Raw genomic sequence first — 15,757 nt, forward strand, 5'->3', positions numbered from 1 at the left:
CTTTGTATTTGCCATAAAAGTAACTCACCTTTGCTCTCCCCCAAAAGAATAGTCCATTCTTGTTTGTGCCATAACAGGAACTCATGCTTGCTCATCCCAAAAGAAAAGTCTATGCTTGTATGTGCCATAACAGTAACTCAGCTTTGTCACCCCCTCAACAAAACAGTTGTGCCCTTGTAAGTGCCATAACAGTAACTCAGCTTTGCCCAACAAAAAATAATAGTCTATGATTGTATATTCCATAACAGTAACTCAACTTTCTTTCTCCCCTCAGCAGAACAGTTGTACCTTATATGAGCCATAACACTAGCTCACCTTTGCTCTCCCCAAAATAACAGTCCATTCTTGCTGATGTCATAACAGTAACACACCTTTGCTCGCTCCAAAAGAACAGTCTATACTTGTATATGCCATAACAGTAACACAGCTTTGCCTCCATCTCAACAGAACAGCTGTACCCGTACATGTGCCATAACAATAACTAGCCCCCCCAAAAAGCATAGTCTATGCTTATTTATACCATCAAACATGCCCTTCAGTTGTTGGCAAATGTATATCATATTATTGCCAATTAATATCCTCACACATTTTAAGGCCAATGATATAGCATGACTTACAGACTGCATGTCTCAGAGTGCTGGTCAGATAACTGATGAATGACCAGGAAACACAGAAAGGTAAAACAGAGCTGTATAGTTGCAAGCAATACTCATAACAAGTTGTATGATCACTAAGTGCACCACATCCAAATATAATAATAAATGTGGAAATAGTTTATGGTTTGATATCAGTGTGCATTCTGTTGCAGCTGGTTATGTGATGAATGACTTCAGTGCTTTTTTGTAAAACTGTTTGTGTGGCAAAAAGATAAGGCATCCATCTTGTTTTCTGAAAGCACATTGGAGTAAAAGTTGAAATCAAGACCTATGTGGATATATCTCATGTGTACTAACATTGTATACTGTGTGTCACAAATTGCTTTTCTTCATTTCAACTATTTCTCGCTTTTTTATTTTTCTTTTCTTTTCTATTATACTTAATAATACTAAAAACCTGACAAAGAAAACACAATTTGCCAACAAATGAAGAGAAGGTTGGATGTTAATGAAACAGAACCTGGGAATTGTGCACTGCTTACATGCATTTTCAACATTGACAGATCTACATGTAACACTTTGTAAGTGTAACCTGAAACATCCACTTGAAGTAAGCATTCAGAGTTGCCATCTCATAAACACAAACACTGAGGGAATGCCTGCACTATGTTAACATTCCTACATGGATTCACTTTTTGGGATTTAGCAATTCTAAAGAGTTTAAACCTCATTTGCATATTCACCATGCTGACAACCCTGAATCTACACCATTGGCACCCATGTAGCTGGGAAAACTGAAGGGGAGCTGAATATTGAACAAACAAGGGAGGATATTACTTTGGGATATATATGTATAGAGGAGTACTGCTTTTTAGATGAATATGCCTGCATTTTGTCAGCTACATATTGCATATGCTAACATGTAACTATGGATAGTCTTTTTATTTTTTTTACATTTATTTTGATTAGCACACACTTACACCTTTAGCTGTCTGCATCTTACCTCTCACCTATAGAGATTTATGCAGAATGTCCAGATTTTTGTTTTATATTATTGGTCCATTTTTCATAAAGCTGTGATTTTCTGGCAAAACATTGTCAAGTCATTAAAGATTGAAGTAAAAAAATAAAGACAGACATTTGGGTTTCAGATTTCATGCCCTTCAGAACATTCATGCTAACAGAAAACCTGTTATTCTATCAACTTTCTAAGTTTGTAAGATAAATATTTACAATTTTTTCCTGTTTTTGGGCCTTTGTCACCCCATTATTTTTGGCTTTGCCACAATTTCTTGCCCTAAGAGGTTGATAGGTATGGTCTGCATTACTTACAATGTGTACTGTTCATTTTGGGGTGGGGGAGGAAAGCCGCATTTCTACTTTGACACAAAGAAGATTTATGTTGGTTTTGTTACTCTCCTTTTGTTACACCCAGCCTATTAGGTTTAATTCTAACAGCCAGAAGAATAAGTCACCCTGTACGAGTTCTCATTGCACAAGTGAGAAAAGCAGCATACAAAACTGACAAGCGGTATGCTGTTCAGGTAACAGTATGGTGTACTGAATGCTTAAAAACAGACAACTGATTCTTTCCCTGAATCACATGTATTTTTGTTTTATGCATGGGTCAGCTCCATTGTTGGTATGCCATACAGAGGGCATATCTGAATCCCATCCTTTATTTATTCAAGAACAAAAGTATAAGAAAATATATAAAAAAATAAATAAATAAATTTAATAATGACATTATACACTGTATATTTCAGAGGGTTAAAGATCCTTGTTTCTACTGAACATCAACCCTCTTACTTAGATTTCAGTTCTGTCAGTCTTTAATACATTTATTAAAATTGTTCATTTGAAGATAAAGAAATTCTGAATGATGCTGTAGACAAAATTGTGGCTGAACTTCTTTAGTAAATTAAATATGCTGTCACATATTAGGGACAGTTCTGAACACATTTTACATTTTATTCTATCCATATAGACTCCTTTCAATGAGTGTATTCCAAAAGTTTTGGAATACAGATGGAACATCAGCACAGTTGCTTTCCATCTTGTTGAATTGTTCCACCATGTTTCCTGGGATGATTAGCATGCTATTCAGCTGCTTATGCAATAATTAGCTTGCCACGGTGTTTAACTAGTTTCCGCAGGAGTAAATGCTTCTACATAGTGCTTACTTTATTTAAATTTTCCTGCAGCCATGTGAGCATCACACCATGATGCAAACACAGTGAAAGTCCACTGTGTAGGCTGCATCCTATCCCCCAAAATGTCTTATGATTTAAAATGGCAGCATAAGATATTATCAGTAAAAGAAAGAATAACCAGTTTCAGTAAATACATTTCTTCTGTGATATGTATGCTATAGGAATAGGTAAAAAATAAAGTTGCCAGACTGCAAAATAGAACATAGCAATTCCAATCTCCAACCAAGTTAATAGGACATTTAACTGGAGTAGATATTTTTAAACTATTAAGTAAGCCTTATCTACTTTTAATTTTCATGGGTGCATACAATTATAATTGTAAAATGTTAAAATGAAATTGCATGTGTTCTAGAAGGTTAATGCAAGTGTGTCCTAAAAGGTTAGTGTATGTGCTGCAACAGCATAAGAGGTAACATGAAAAAGTACAGAATATTAAGTTTAATTTCCTGAGCCTCAGGCAGCATTTTTTCTAAGTTACATGGTAAAAAGAAACGTACTCCATACTAAGCTGGAAATGTAGATAAGATGTGACAAATCATTTTTACTAAACTTGATGTGTTGCTATTAGCTATTTAGTAATGATCTGTAGAATAATTATGAACAGTATTAGTTAGCATTTTTCTATTAGATGCTAGCAGTGGTCTGATGGATAAAGTTTAGTACTTTGTTAAACTTTTCTTATAAAAGATTACAAATTATTTGGGGAGACATGAGTTCCTGAGAACTGTCTCCCAAACGTGTGTGTTATTTCTTTTAATAAGTTATATTTTAATTTCCTATGACTGAAGTCTATTTTTATTATGATTAAACCTTAACAGATGGTGACATAAAGACTCAGATTTCTTCGAACTGACTGGATCTGCTTCTATAGAAAATCACTTTAATGGGTTCTCCGACAGTCTTCTGTCTAGTGTATTTTCTGTAGTGTCAGTTCACAACTGCACCTCTCTTTGGAACTTTCAGATTTGTGAGGCTTTCAGGTTTTCACAGGTAAATGTAGCGTTTGTATGAGTGTTGGTTAGTATGTGAGTGGGATACCTTTTATTTTTTGTATTAACATTGTAAGGGTGCGAATGTGGGTACTCTAAAAGAACCAGAGTATGGTACTCCTGCAAGACATGTGTTTCAGAATGGTAACAAAGATATTTGTCTTTATGTATATAAATGGAATTTTCTCACTAAAATAATGGTAAATTGACTTTTCCACCTGCAGGTACCTTTGATAAAAGTATTCTGTTTAACCTGCAAAAAAGACTTAGAGAAAAAGGTAATAAAGTCCCTGCTGGTCAGGTAGAATCTAAAGATAGAAAAAAAAAAGATTCTATAGTTCATAGTTTGAAACATAACACAGCTAAACTTAAAACAAGTTACAACCAGCTAATAAGATGGTTAATCATTTGCAGCATTCTGATTGTCAGCAACAGGGTGGTTATAGGCTCTACCCCTTAGAGAATTACAGAAATTAGAACTTAGCCATGGTAAGTTGTCTGATGATGACTGATTAGTATTGCCTACTGCACCACCACCACCAACACCTTATAATGCACCATCATCTCCCTCTAACCAGCAAGATTCTACTATCTCTTCTTCCATCTCAGAGATTACTACTTCATCACCTTCTCAAGGAAAGCCACTTTCTGAGTCATCCATCTACACTAGCCGCACAACTCAACATCCTCTGTTGCCTCCTTCCTCTAGCCGACCTAAGACTTCTTCTGTTTCAGATGGTACCAAGTCTAAATTACCTCAAATGTTTATCAGCTTTCAGAGGTAACATATAAAGGGAGTATTATCTTCTTTTCCTAAATGACAAAAGCTACATTCACAAACATTTGCTACTAAATTCCCTATAATTATAGTTTGTGATGGTTGTTTTGGTCCTGATAAATTTAACATAGATAAAGATGATTCTGATTCCTCTTCAGAGGAAGAGGGAGATAATATATTTACTCCAACCACCCACCTACATCCTCTGTAACAAGTCCCAAACTCAGGATATGACAGAGATGAAGCAGCACCTTCCACTATAAATGTGGTCCGCCCTTGGTCTGCTGTTGATTTCTAAACTATATTGGATTCTCTCCCTTCAATCAGAACACATCCAGCAAAATATGCAATAATCGGAAAAGGGCATGTTCAAATGCAAAATTCTATTTTAGAGGGTCTCAGAGCAGTAATGGAAACATCTATTCCACCTGATCTATTTAAACATATTTGGGATCATGCTAATATACCAGATCCTATTCCCCAGCATATGGATGTAGAGGCTTTTCAGGCAGCTAGGACTTGTTTATTATAGTCTATTACTGCAGTATGTCCACCAGTACCTAACTGGTCCCCAGTAAATGCAGTCACACAAAGAGAGGATGAGTCAATTATTTACAGTGCATGAAAAAACACCTTTAAAGCTTTCTCAGGTTATACAGAACTTACTGAAGGTCCAGCAGCAAGTGGTCTCTCAGCTACTTTTGTTAATGGTTTATTGACCCCCATTCTAGACCAGCTAAAAAGGTTTACTTAACCTGGCTGAGTTTAGGGCTTCATGAACTTGACAATCAGGTTCAGTACTTAGCAGACACCCTTATTCTTCAAAAATGAGAGTGAAAAGAGGAGTGATAAGAAAAAAATATTAAACTTACAACTCCAATTTACCAGCATTAGACAGGGAAAAGAGGAAGAAAAGGGGCATAATAGATTTAGATTTCCTCAAAATCAAGACCATTTTCTCAGAATTTTAATAATCATACCCCATATTCACAAAAACAGAGACAGGGTCAAATTCAAATCCGTGTTTTATTTGCTGCCAAAATGGTCACTGGAGAGACAACTGTCCTTTCCTGCAGCCAGTAGATACACCAATGCAGTCTAACAATCCGTTTGAAAATCAGCTGCCACTGCAAAGTCAGCAAACTGTCCATCAAAATTTGAATCAGCAACGTACATGGAACACTGCTTGGCAGCCACCAGCTTGGCAGCAAGATAAATAGGACAGCCATAAACAAATATCACAACTATTTTCTTTTAAACCTGTACAACAGAAAGGACCATTTATTTTTATTTACTTTATTTTACATTTTTTGACCAGGATAGTCTGACTGGATACATGTCCATTTTCAGCAGAGGTCCGGCAAGATACAGACAAAAACATACATACATGCCAAGGGTATTACAAAGTCAGAAAGGTTTGGCATTCAAGAGGATTGCCCAATTTTAACAGGGGAGAAAAGCTCCAATTGTGCAGATAAAAAAACATACATACATGCCAAGCAAATATTACACAGTAAGTAAGGTTAGAGGGATTCACAATTTTAACAGTGTGCAGTAGAATATAAAATATTAAACAGGTGGATTACAGCAACAATTATTGTTTACAAAGTAATGTACAGAACAAGAATGTCACTGCAAGCATTTGTGGGCAGGAAGCTAATACAGTACTATTAAGTTAGGGAGTTGTTATAGAGAGTAATGGGGGTTGCTACATGGACGGAGCCACTGCCTTTTATAATACTGTTTGAGGCCTTTTTTAAAGAGGCTTAGAGAGGGTTCCAGGGTAATGTCCACTGGAAGTAAGTTCCAAGCTTTGCCAACAGAGTTGGCAAACAGGAAGTCTCCAGCTGAGTTTTAGCTTGGTGTGTTTGTTCTAACAGCTTGTTGGATGAGCATAATGTTCTGGAGTCACTATATGATTTTATGATAATTTTAAGTGCAGGGATGTTTTCAGATTGGCTGAAAATATTATGTGCTACTATTAGCTGATTGAACTGAAGTAAGCTTGGCAGCTCTAGCCACCCTAGGAGATTGAGGTTTTGGCTGTGATGTGTCCTGTATGTGGATCCAGTGGCGAATCTGGCAATATGGTGGTAAAAGTGAGAGAGTTTTGTAAGCTCTGATTTGTTTAGGTTACAGAGTATAGGGAAAGCATATAGAAAGGTAGAGAGAAGATTAGAGTGAGTGATTGTGATCCTAGTTATTGGGCTTACAGAAGGTTTATTTCTATATAATGAGCTGAGCTTCTTATTGATGGTTTTGATAGTCTTGTTGATGTACAGGACGAATTCGAGATTATTATCAACTATTACACCTAAGAGCTTAGTGTGGCTATCTGGAGAAATAGAGGTACTATTGTTTGCTGTTATAGTAAAGGAAAGTAGGGTGGACCTACACATGGGGGTAAAAAGTAACAGTTTGATCTTGTTGGGATTCAACAGAAGATGGTGATTAGACAGCCAATTTTCAACTGTGTTAAATTATTCTGGGTTAAGATTTGTAGGGCTGTTGGGGAGGAGGCTGAGCAGATCAGAGTGGAGTTGTCTGCATATTGGATGCAGGTTGCATCTGGGATAGAAATGTGTAGGTTATTGATAAAGATAGACAAGAGTAGAGGACCTAAAGTAGAGCCCTGAAGAACTCCAAGGGTGAGATGTAGCAGGGTGGATAGTTTGCCCTGCCATAGCACTGCTTGTTGTCTACCACTCAGATAGGATTGGATCCACTGTATAGTATGGTTGTCCGGGAAATAGATTTCAGCAAGTGGATGAGTAATTGGTGGTTGACCATATCAAAGGCCTTTGAGAGGTCTAAGAAGAGGGCTGGTAATAGCAAATTATTATTTCTGTTTAGATATATGGCATTGATGAAGGAAAGGACAGTGGAGGTGGTACTATGATGTAGCCTAAAGTCACACTGAGAGACAGCCAGTATTTGGTTCTGAATGAGATGGTGCATAATTTCTTTGTGGACACACTTTTCTATTATTTTGGCCAGTGGTGAAAGAATGGTGATGGGTCTATAACTGGATAATTCTATAGAACTTCCACCTTTGTGGAGTGGGATAACATGGGATATTTTCCAGATGAGGGGGATAGAACTGACTGTTAAGGACCTGTTGATCAGGATAGATATGGGAAATGTTATGGCATCAGCAGCAATGTTTAAGAACTCTGCTGGGAGAAGGTCAGCAGATAGAGTGATGGGCTTCAATTTTTTTATTAGTGATCGGATTAGAGTGGTAGAGACAGGTTGGAAGTTAAAGGGGGGGATGAGTAGAGGGTGTGTTAGTGGTGGTGTCAGTAATGGGTGTATTAGTGGTGCAGTTAGAGTGTATGGGAGTGAGCTGGTTACTGAGAGGCTGGATTATTTCAGTGAAGAAATTATTTAAGGCACTAGTGATGGTCTCAGGGGGGTTTTGGGTGTAGTTTGTTGGGGTTGCAGTGGTAGATTGTCCTGGATGAAGAAGCTGGTTTATACCTGCCCAGAACTTTTGGGGAATGTTTTGGTGTTTATGCTGCAGGTTTTGGTAGTAGTTTTTTTTGTCTTGCTGAATGGATTTTTTTGTATAATTTCTAAGCTGACGGTATTTTAGTTGGTCGAGAGGGGCTTTAGTTGCTCGTCAGTTGGCCCAGGCCTTATTTCTAAGTTTGATTTTTAGTTTGGTTTCCTTTGTGAGCCATGGTACTGTATTTGTTTTAGTTTTAATATTACATGATGGAACATGAGTGTCAAGGATGTTTAGGAATTTAGTATTAAAATATGATGCTGCCTCTTCCAGTGCTATATGATTTAGGATTGACCAGCTGACTGAGTTAAGTTCATTTTGGAAATGTACAGGATTGAAGTTCTTGGTATTTCTGACTGTTTTATAGGTGGGCTGATGGGAGTTCTCACCCTTATGCTTAATAATGTAAGTTAGAGAGTGATCACATAGGTCATCGGGGAGGGTTCCAGATTTATACAAATGGGGATGACTATTAATAAGAATCCAGTCAAACATACTTTCTCTGTTGTTGGGTTTGCTGACCCTAGTGGGAGCAGTTATTATTTGACTCAACCCAAAGAGATTTATATGGGTGACAGGTGATACAGCTGAGCAGGTGGACCAATCAATGTTGAAGTCACCAAGAACATTCATAAACCTCAAAATTCAAAACAACAGTATTCCCTTTTTAATAGATACTAGAGCTACTAGAGCAATGCTAAATGCTTCCACAGCTAAGAATTTCCCTTTGTCCCACAATTCAGTGTGAGGGGTCAGGGTATCAGGAGTCTGTTTAGACTACCCCAATACAGTTTCAGTTCCTATTCAGTCAGGACCATTGACAGACGAATACGCTTTTCTTGTTGGAACCTCTGGACCCCCTAATCTTTTAGGTAGGAATCTTGCCTTTAAGTTACAATGTACAATATTCTGTACACCTGATGGAATATATTTAAATAGTCCAATGAGCAGATTTGTGCTATAGCCGGCGTTTTATCTGAGGACATTTTTTTTTCTTCCCCTACTGACACAATACCTGACCAGCCATCAGATGTAGACTTACTAAATACAATTCTGTCCCAGTCATGGACAACCCATGATAATGAGATAGGACTTATTAGAGATGCTACACTGCTACAAATTACTTTAAAACCTCATGAACCTCAGCCCATGGTAGCACAATACCCTTTTTTGCAGGAGGAGAAACAGGAATTGAACCAGTTGTTCCAGCATTGCTGCAACAAGGTATAATTATTCCTATAGGAGTCCTTGTAACACACTCATTTTGCCAGTAAAGAAACCCAACCAAGACACTTACAAAATTTGTCCAGTATTTGAGAGCTGTACATACAGTAGTGGTACCTGCTTTTCCCATAGTACCTAACCCTGCAACTATTCTTAGCTCAGTTCCCCCTTCTGCTACTACCTTTTTGGTTATTGATATTTCCTCAGCTTTCTTTTCTATCCCAATACACCCTGATAGTCAGCATTTGTTTGACTTTACATATAGAGGGCAGCAATATACATGGACATGCTTATCCCAAGGATATGTAGACTCACTCACTTTATTTTCAAGGGAAATGAAAAACCATCTAGATAAAATACAGTTACCTTGTGGGTCTGCCTTAGTACAATACACAGCCAATCTACTCATAGCATCCAATTCCTTACCTGACTGTAAGACTGATACTGTTTTCCTGTTAACTACACTAGCTGAGTTATGATTTAAAATAAACTGATATAAGTTCCAGCTTGGGCAACCACAAGTTGAGTGTTTAGGACACCTAATCTCTGAAAATACATGACATATTTTGCCCTCTCACATTACAGCTATACAGATAGCACCGAGACCTACTACACAATTTAGAGCATTTTGTGGTTTAGCAGGCTATTGTAGACAGTGGATATCCAATTATGCTGAAATAATTAAACTTTTATTAGAGCTATTGAAAAAGAACACCTCCTGAACCCCTCCCATGGCAATCCTGCCATGAATAAAATACTAACTCAGTTAAAATCACTTCTTTTAAATCCTCCAGCATTAGGACTGCCAGGCTATTCAAAAGTGTTATTTCTTTTCCATTGTGAAAACAATAAGGTAACATTACGATTATTAGCACAGAGAGGAAATGATGGTTGTAGGTCAGGTGCTTATTACAGTACAAATCTTGATCCAATGACAGCCATACTTCTCCCTTGCCTTAGAGCTGTAGCCACAACTGCCTGGTTAGTTGATATGCCATCAGCACTTAATCTGGGTCATGGCACTTTTGTTGCAGTTCCACATCCTGTTAATGTTTTGTTATTAAAGACTAAAACATGATATGTTTCTGCTTCTAGACTTTCTAAATATGAACTAGCTGTATTTAATAATCCCTCTTTGCAAATTATTGGAAGCCCGCCTTTGAGTCCAGCTTCTCTTATCCCTACTGCTGATGGTGAACCTCATGATTGTGTTTTTGTTGTTAACAATGTGCTTCCTCCTAGATCTGAACTCCGAGATACTCCTCTGCAGAGCCTTATTTTGTTCATCAATGGATCACGTATCAGAAGAGAAGATGGACAATTGACAGTCACTTTTGTGGTCTGTATTATTGATCAAATATTATTGACTAGATAATTGCAGAGAAATGTTTCAGCTCAAGTAGCTGAATTAGTAAGTATTACTAAAGCTTGCAAGCTAGCACAGGGAAAGACTGTTACAGTGTATACAGATTCCAGATATGCCTGTAGAGTGGTTCCTGATTTTGGTAAACTCTGGTGAGAATGAGGTTATTTAATCTATTCAGGGACAAAAATGAAAAAAAATGCAGTTTTTACCCTTGAATTGTTAGATGCCCTGCTTCTTCCTAGGGAGATAGCTATTGTTAAATGTGCTGCTCATAGATCAGATAATCCATTAGTAACAGTAAATACTACTTTTGCTGATAGAGCTGCAAGATAGGCTTCTTTACTAAATCCTGTTCAAGCTTTATTTTTGCAGCCTCTTCATGTTGAAAATGTGCCTGTAACTTTGTATGAAGTGTTGTCTTTTCAGAACCAAGCTGATGACTGTGAAAGGGTAAGGTGGAATCATGATGGCTGTTGTTTTTCCCCAGACTCACTTTGGTGCCATCCGCTTCTTTGGTATCTGAAGTTCAGCCACCTTTTAGATGGTTTACAAATGGCTACATATTGCTTGCTTGTTATCAGGAATAGACAAACAGAATTCCTCATGTGCAACTGCACACGTACCTCCATTTGACACAAGCATGAAATAAAGTGCCATTTGATTTTGGAGTACTTCTGCACCCAGCTCCAATTGATCAAACTAAAAGTTTCAAAAGTTGCATTGCTAAACACTTCTAATAGCTTAGTGAGCTTTCTCAATTCCCCAATTTATTTTACAGTCCCATAAGCAGGTAATACACCAGCCCCAGAAATAACATCATCACCAAGGTCCATATGAGAAAGTCCTTTAAAAGCTTCTTGTTCTAAGTCATGATGATAAATCCATGAATCATCATCCTTTCCTATCAGATTCAATCTAATATATTATGAATTTTACCACTGGGCAGGACATCTACATGTCAAATGGCTGGAAAAACTCTCCTAAAATAACAAAACCCTGACCAGTTTGCTAGCAGCAAGAGATATGCTAGACTGCCACAAATAAAATAAAATAAAAGTCTTTCATCATGACCCTACCTTTTACTGCACTTTCACTATACATTCTTTGAGTAATATTGCATTTGCTCTGTCCAACTTCCACAGTCCCATTCTTTGCATAAAAAGTATGACCGTTGGCAGTCACTGAAAGTCTAAGTGCAGCAATTTTTTAAAATGATGCAACATTATGAAACCTAGTACTACTGATGAAAAAGCTGTTCCCATATCAACTTTATTTACAGGTACTGGAAACAATGGGATACCTTCATTGTAGACACTAGGTATGTGAACACATACCCGACAGTTAATAACATTTAGAGTCTTAGCATATGTATTCAGAGGGACAAGAAATGTATTCAAATTTGGATGCCAATTTGGTGATTTCTGTCTAGATTTTATCAATCGTTTTATTTTTCTGTTAAAAAGTTGAACAGGACTTCAGCTGGGATCAAGAAATGTAGTAGTAGAACAAAAATAACTGCAGTCATCACAACAACAATCAGGCATGAATGGTGTGCTGGTCGGGTTTGGAGTGGATTTTCAAAAATGTCCAAGTATAAATTAATTTTGTGACATATAGTTCACTGCTGCACTCCAAACATACTCTATAAAGGCTGCTGTTGTTGTTTAACTCCCATGAGTGGTTCTTGGCTGCCTGCCTTAGAGAAAATGTCCTCTTCTGATGTCCTCACAGTATCTATCATTGACAGTTCTATTCCCAATCTCTCTGTTTTTTTTTCTGGTACAAGAAGTAACTGGTTCATCATCAGACAAGGATGCAGAGGGTAAGTCAAAGGGAATTAGTTGGCTTCGCTCATTTGGCACTGCTTTTCAGACATGGGAGATATGGATCCATGTAGGAGATCCTTCGAGTCTAATGGCTGCAGCTGTGACAAGGAGCACCAAGAATGTACCTATCCATTGAGGGTGGAGGGAGTGTAATCTGGAATAGGAATGGACAAAGATCCAATATCTTCGTTTACCATCATATGTTGCATTAGGATCAGGCTGGATTTAGGCAGAGATCACCTACAAATGATGCTGTAGAATGGAAATTAGTTGATTACAATGAGTAAGCATTGTCTTGTTAAGTACCTGCACATCAAGATTTGTGGGTAAGGGTATGGCTGGCATTGTCATAGGATGTTCCCTAAAGATTTCATGAGGAGAGAAGTTTCTAGGTCCACTGATTACACTGCAGATAGTGAAAGAGACTAAAGGCAAGGCATCTGGCCAGTTTAGAACAGTCTCCACAGTAAGTTTTGCTAATTTAGTTTTCAAAGTTTGATTCATTCTTTCTACCATCCCTGTAGAATGAGGTCTGTGGGGGCAATGATATTGCATATGAATGTGAAAACTTTACAAATCTGTTGAATAATCTGATTTGTAAAATGAGCACCTCTGTCTGACTGAATACAACATGGTACCCCAAATTGGGTATAAACTAATACAAAATCTTCCTGGCCACTGAGGCCACATCATTTTTTCACACATGGGTATGCTTCTATCCATCCAGAGAAAATATCAATCAAAACTAGTACATATTTAAACTTTGCACACATTAGTAATTCTATGCAGTCATGCTGTATACAACAAAAAGGTCCCCATGGCTTTTTAATATGCTGTTTGGGAACATTTACAGATTTAGAACTATTGAATTGAAGGCATATATTACAAGTCTGTACAAAATGCAGAAAAACTTCTGAAGCATAAGGGGCATACCAGTCAGTCAAAATATGTCTTATTAAAAATTTTTTTCCAGATGGGAAAGTAAATGATAAGCCTGTGTCAGTTACGGTAAAAGAGATTGTGATGCTACTAAACTTGGCTTGGCTAACCAATTTGTTTTCAGGATGGGGAGGAAGTCTGCTGAAATGTATTATGCTTATTGCTATTATTACAATAATTGCATTTATGCTTTTATTCTTAAGAAAAGTTTTCATGAACAAATGTATTGCATCTCAATCAAACCCATTGTTACAAAATGTATATGTCAGTGACTAGGAAAAAATATTATTTATGTATTGTGTCAATGAAAATGAAATAAACAAGTGAAATGCAGAGTTAGTTTTTGAAGGTTTTGGAAAAAATATATAGGTTCATAGGTTCATACTAGGCTATCTGCCCTAGGGCATTTATAAGCCTAGCCAGAATGTGTTTGGCTTTCGCCACCCATTTTAAATTTATTTTGCTATGCCCTTTTTCGAGGTTAGTATACTGTGCCTCTGTCTAACAGTGACACAGAAGTGATACCCGGGGTAAACCTACGATCTCCCATCCACTCATCAAGATTCCTCTTGAAGAGAGTCAATGAGGGACTCTGCCTAACCTGGACTGGGATTTTATTCCAGAGTGAAGGGAGCCTCTGGGTTATGAATCTGTCCCTCCAGCATGTCCTATTTATTTCAGTGCTGAGGTTCAAGTCTCTCGAGCGCATAGTGCGATGGGATTTGGATTGTCTGAGGTGCAGCATGTACATTAATTCCGGGTTGGACATGGCTTTATACGTTAGGCACAGATTGCCTCTGAACAGGCGGTATGCCACTGAGTAGAGCTGGAGTTTCTTTAGCCGGGCAGCATATGGCATCTGTTTGAGCCCTTTGATCCTCTTGGTGAGGTACTTTTGGGGTCTTTCCAGTTGCTGCAGGTGTCTGGTAAGGTACATCCCAAAAGGGGCATTGTACTCAATTATGGGCCTGATGAGGGATGAGTAAAGAGGCACGGTGACGTCCCCTGATCTAGATGTGAATCCCTTCATGATTAGGTGGGCTATATAAAATGTTTTTCTAACCACTTTGGCCACGTGGTTGTCAAATGAGAGATTGCTATCAACTTGGGTCCCCAGTTCCCTAATTACTTCTTCTGTACTTAATGGATTACCACCTATGTGGTAATTTGTGGGCACTTTGATTTTGCCAAAGGGGATGACTATACACTTTTGGCATTTAGCTTGAGGCCATGGCTCTGGCACCAGTTGTCTGTTTCTATGAGGCCCTTTTGGAGGATGCTTGTGTCGGCTGGAGAGTCGATTATGGTGCCCAGTTTGCAGTCATCTGCGAACTTGGTCAGCCACAGTCCTTCCATGTTGGCCTGTACCTCCGAAATATATACCGAACAAGAGAGGTCCCAGGACTGAGCCTTGTGGGACACCACTTGTAACTGGTTTGGAGTCTGACATGGCTCCAGCAATTCTAACCATGTGGGTTCTGTCCTTGAGCCAATTTGCAATCCATCTAGTGACATAGGGGTTTATATTTAAGCTGGTGAGCTTATCTATAATGCCCAAGTGGGGTATTGTATCAAAGGCTTTTGTGAGGTCCAGGTAGGCTGTGTGGACCACCTTCCCCTCGTCAATGGCCTTGGTGACTGTTTCAAAGAAATCAACCAGGTTTAAGAGGCAGGATCTGGCCTTAACAAAGCCGAACTGGGTAGGATCCAGTGTTTGTAGGTCCCCAATATCTTTATTTATGAGGTCCATGATGATCCTTTCCATAGCTTTGCAGACCAAGCTAGTCAGGCTTATGGGGCGATAGTTTCCAGGATCCATTGAGGCACCACCTTTATGGAGAGGGACCACTGTTGCTGTACGCCACTCTTTGGGCACATATCCTGTAGTAAGGCTGAGATTGAACAGTAGTTTTATGTTTGGGTTTAGCTCTTCTTGGAGTTCATGTAGGACGCAGCCCGGGACACCATCTGGTCCCATTGATACTGTGTATTTTGCTTTAGAGAGGGCGGCTCTTACCTGAGCATCTGAGATGTCAGGGGGGCAGCACTCTGTTGGGATAGATATTTGCCCTTTTGGTGGGGGGGGGTTTGCGCTGAACCTGGCAGCTAGGATGTTGGCAATGTCTGTGGGTTCGGTGTATTTTTTGTCATTTTGGACTAATTCTGAGCATATCTGTGAATTACCACCCAGGTTCCTAACATAACTAAAGAAAGCCTTGTGATTATCCTTAGTGTCCTGTGCAATTTTTCTCTCAAAGCTAGCCTTAGAAAATTTTATGTGTGCCCGTAGTTTTTTGCTAATACTGATCAGTGATGCC

Source organism: Protopterus annectens, chromosome 2.part0, assembly GCF_019279795.1.
Source record: "Protopterus annectens isolate FY-2018-M chromosome 2.part0, PAN1.0, whole genome shotgun sequence".
Taxonomy (NCBI): Eukaryota; Metazoa; Chordata; order Ceratodontiformes; family Protopteridae; genus Protopterus; species Protopterus annectens.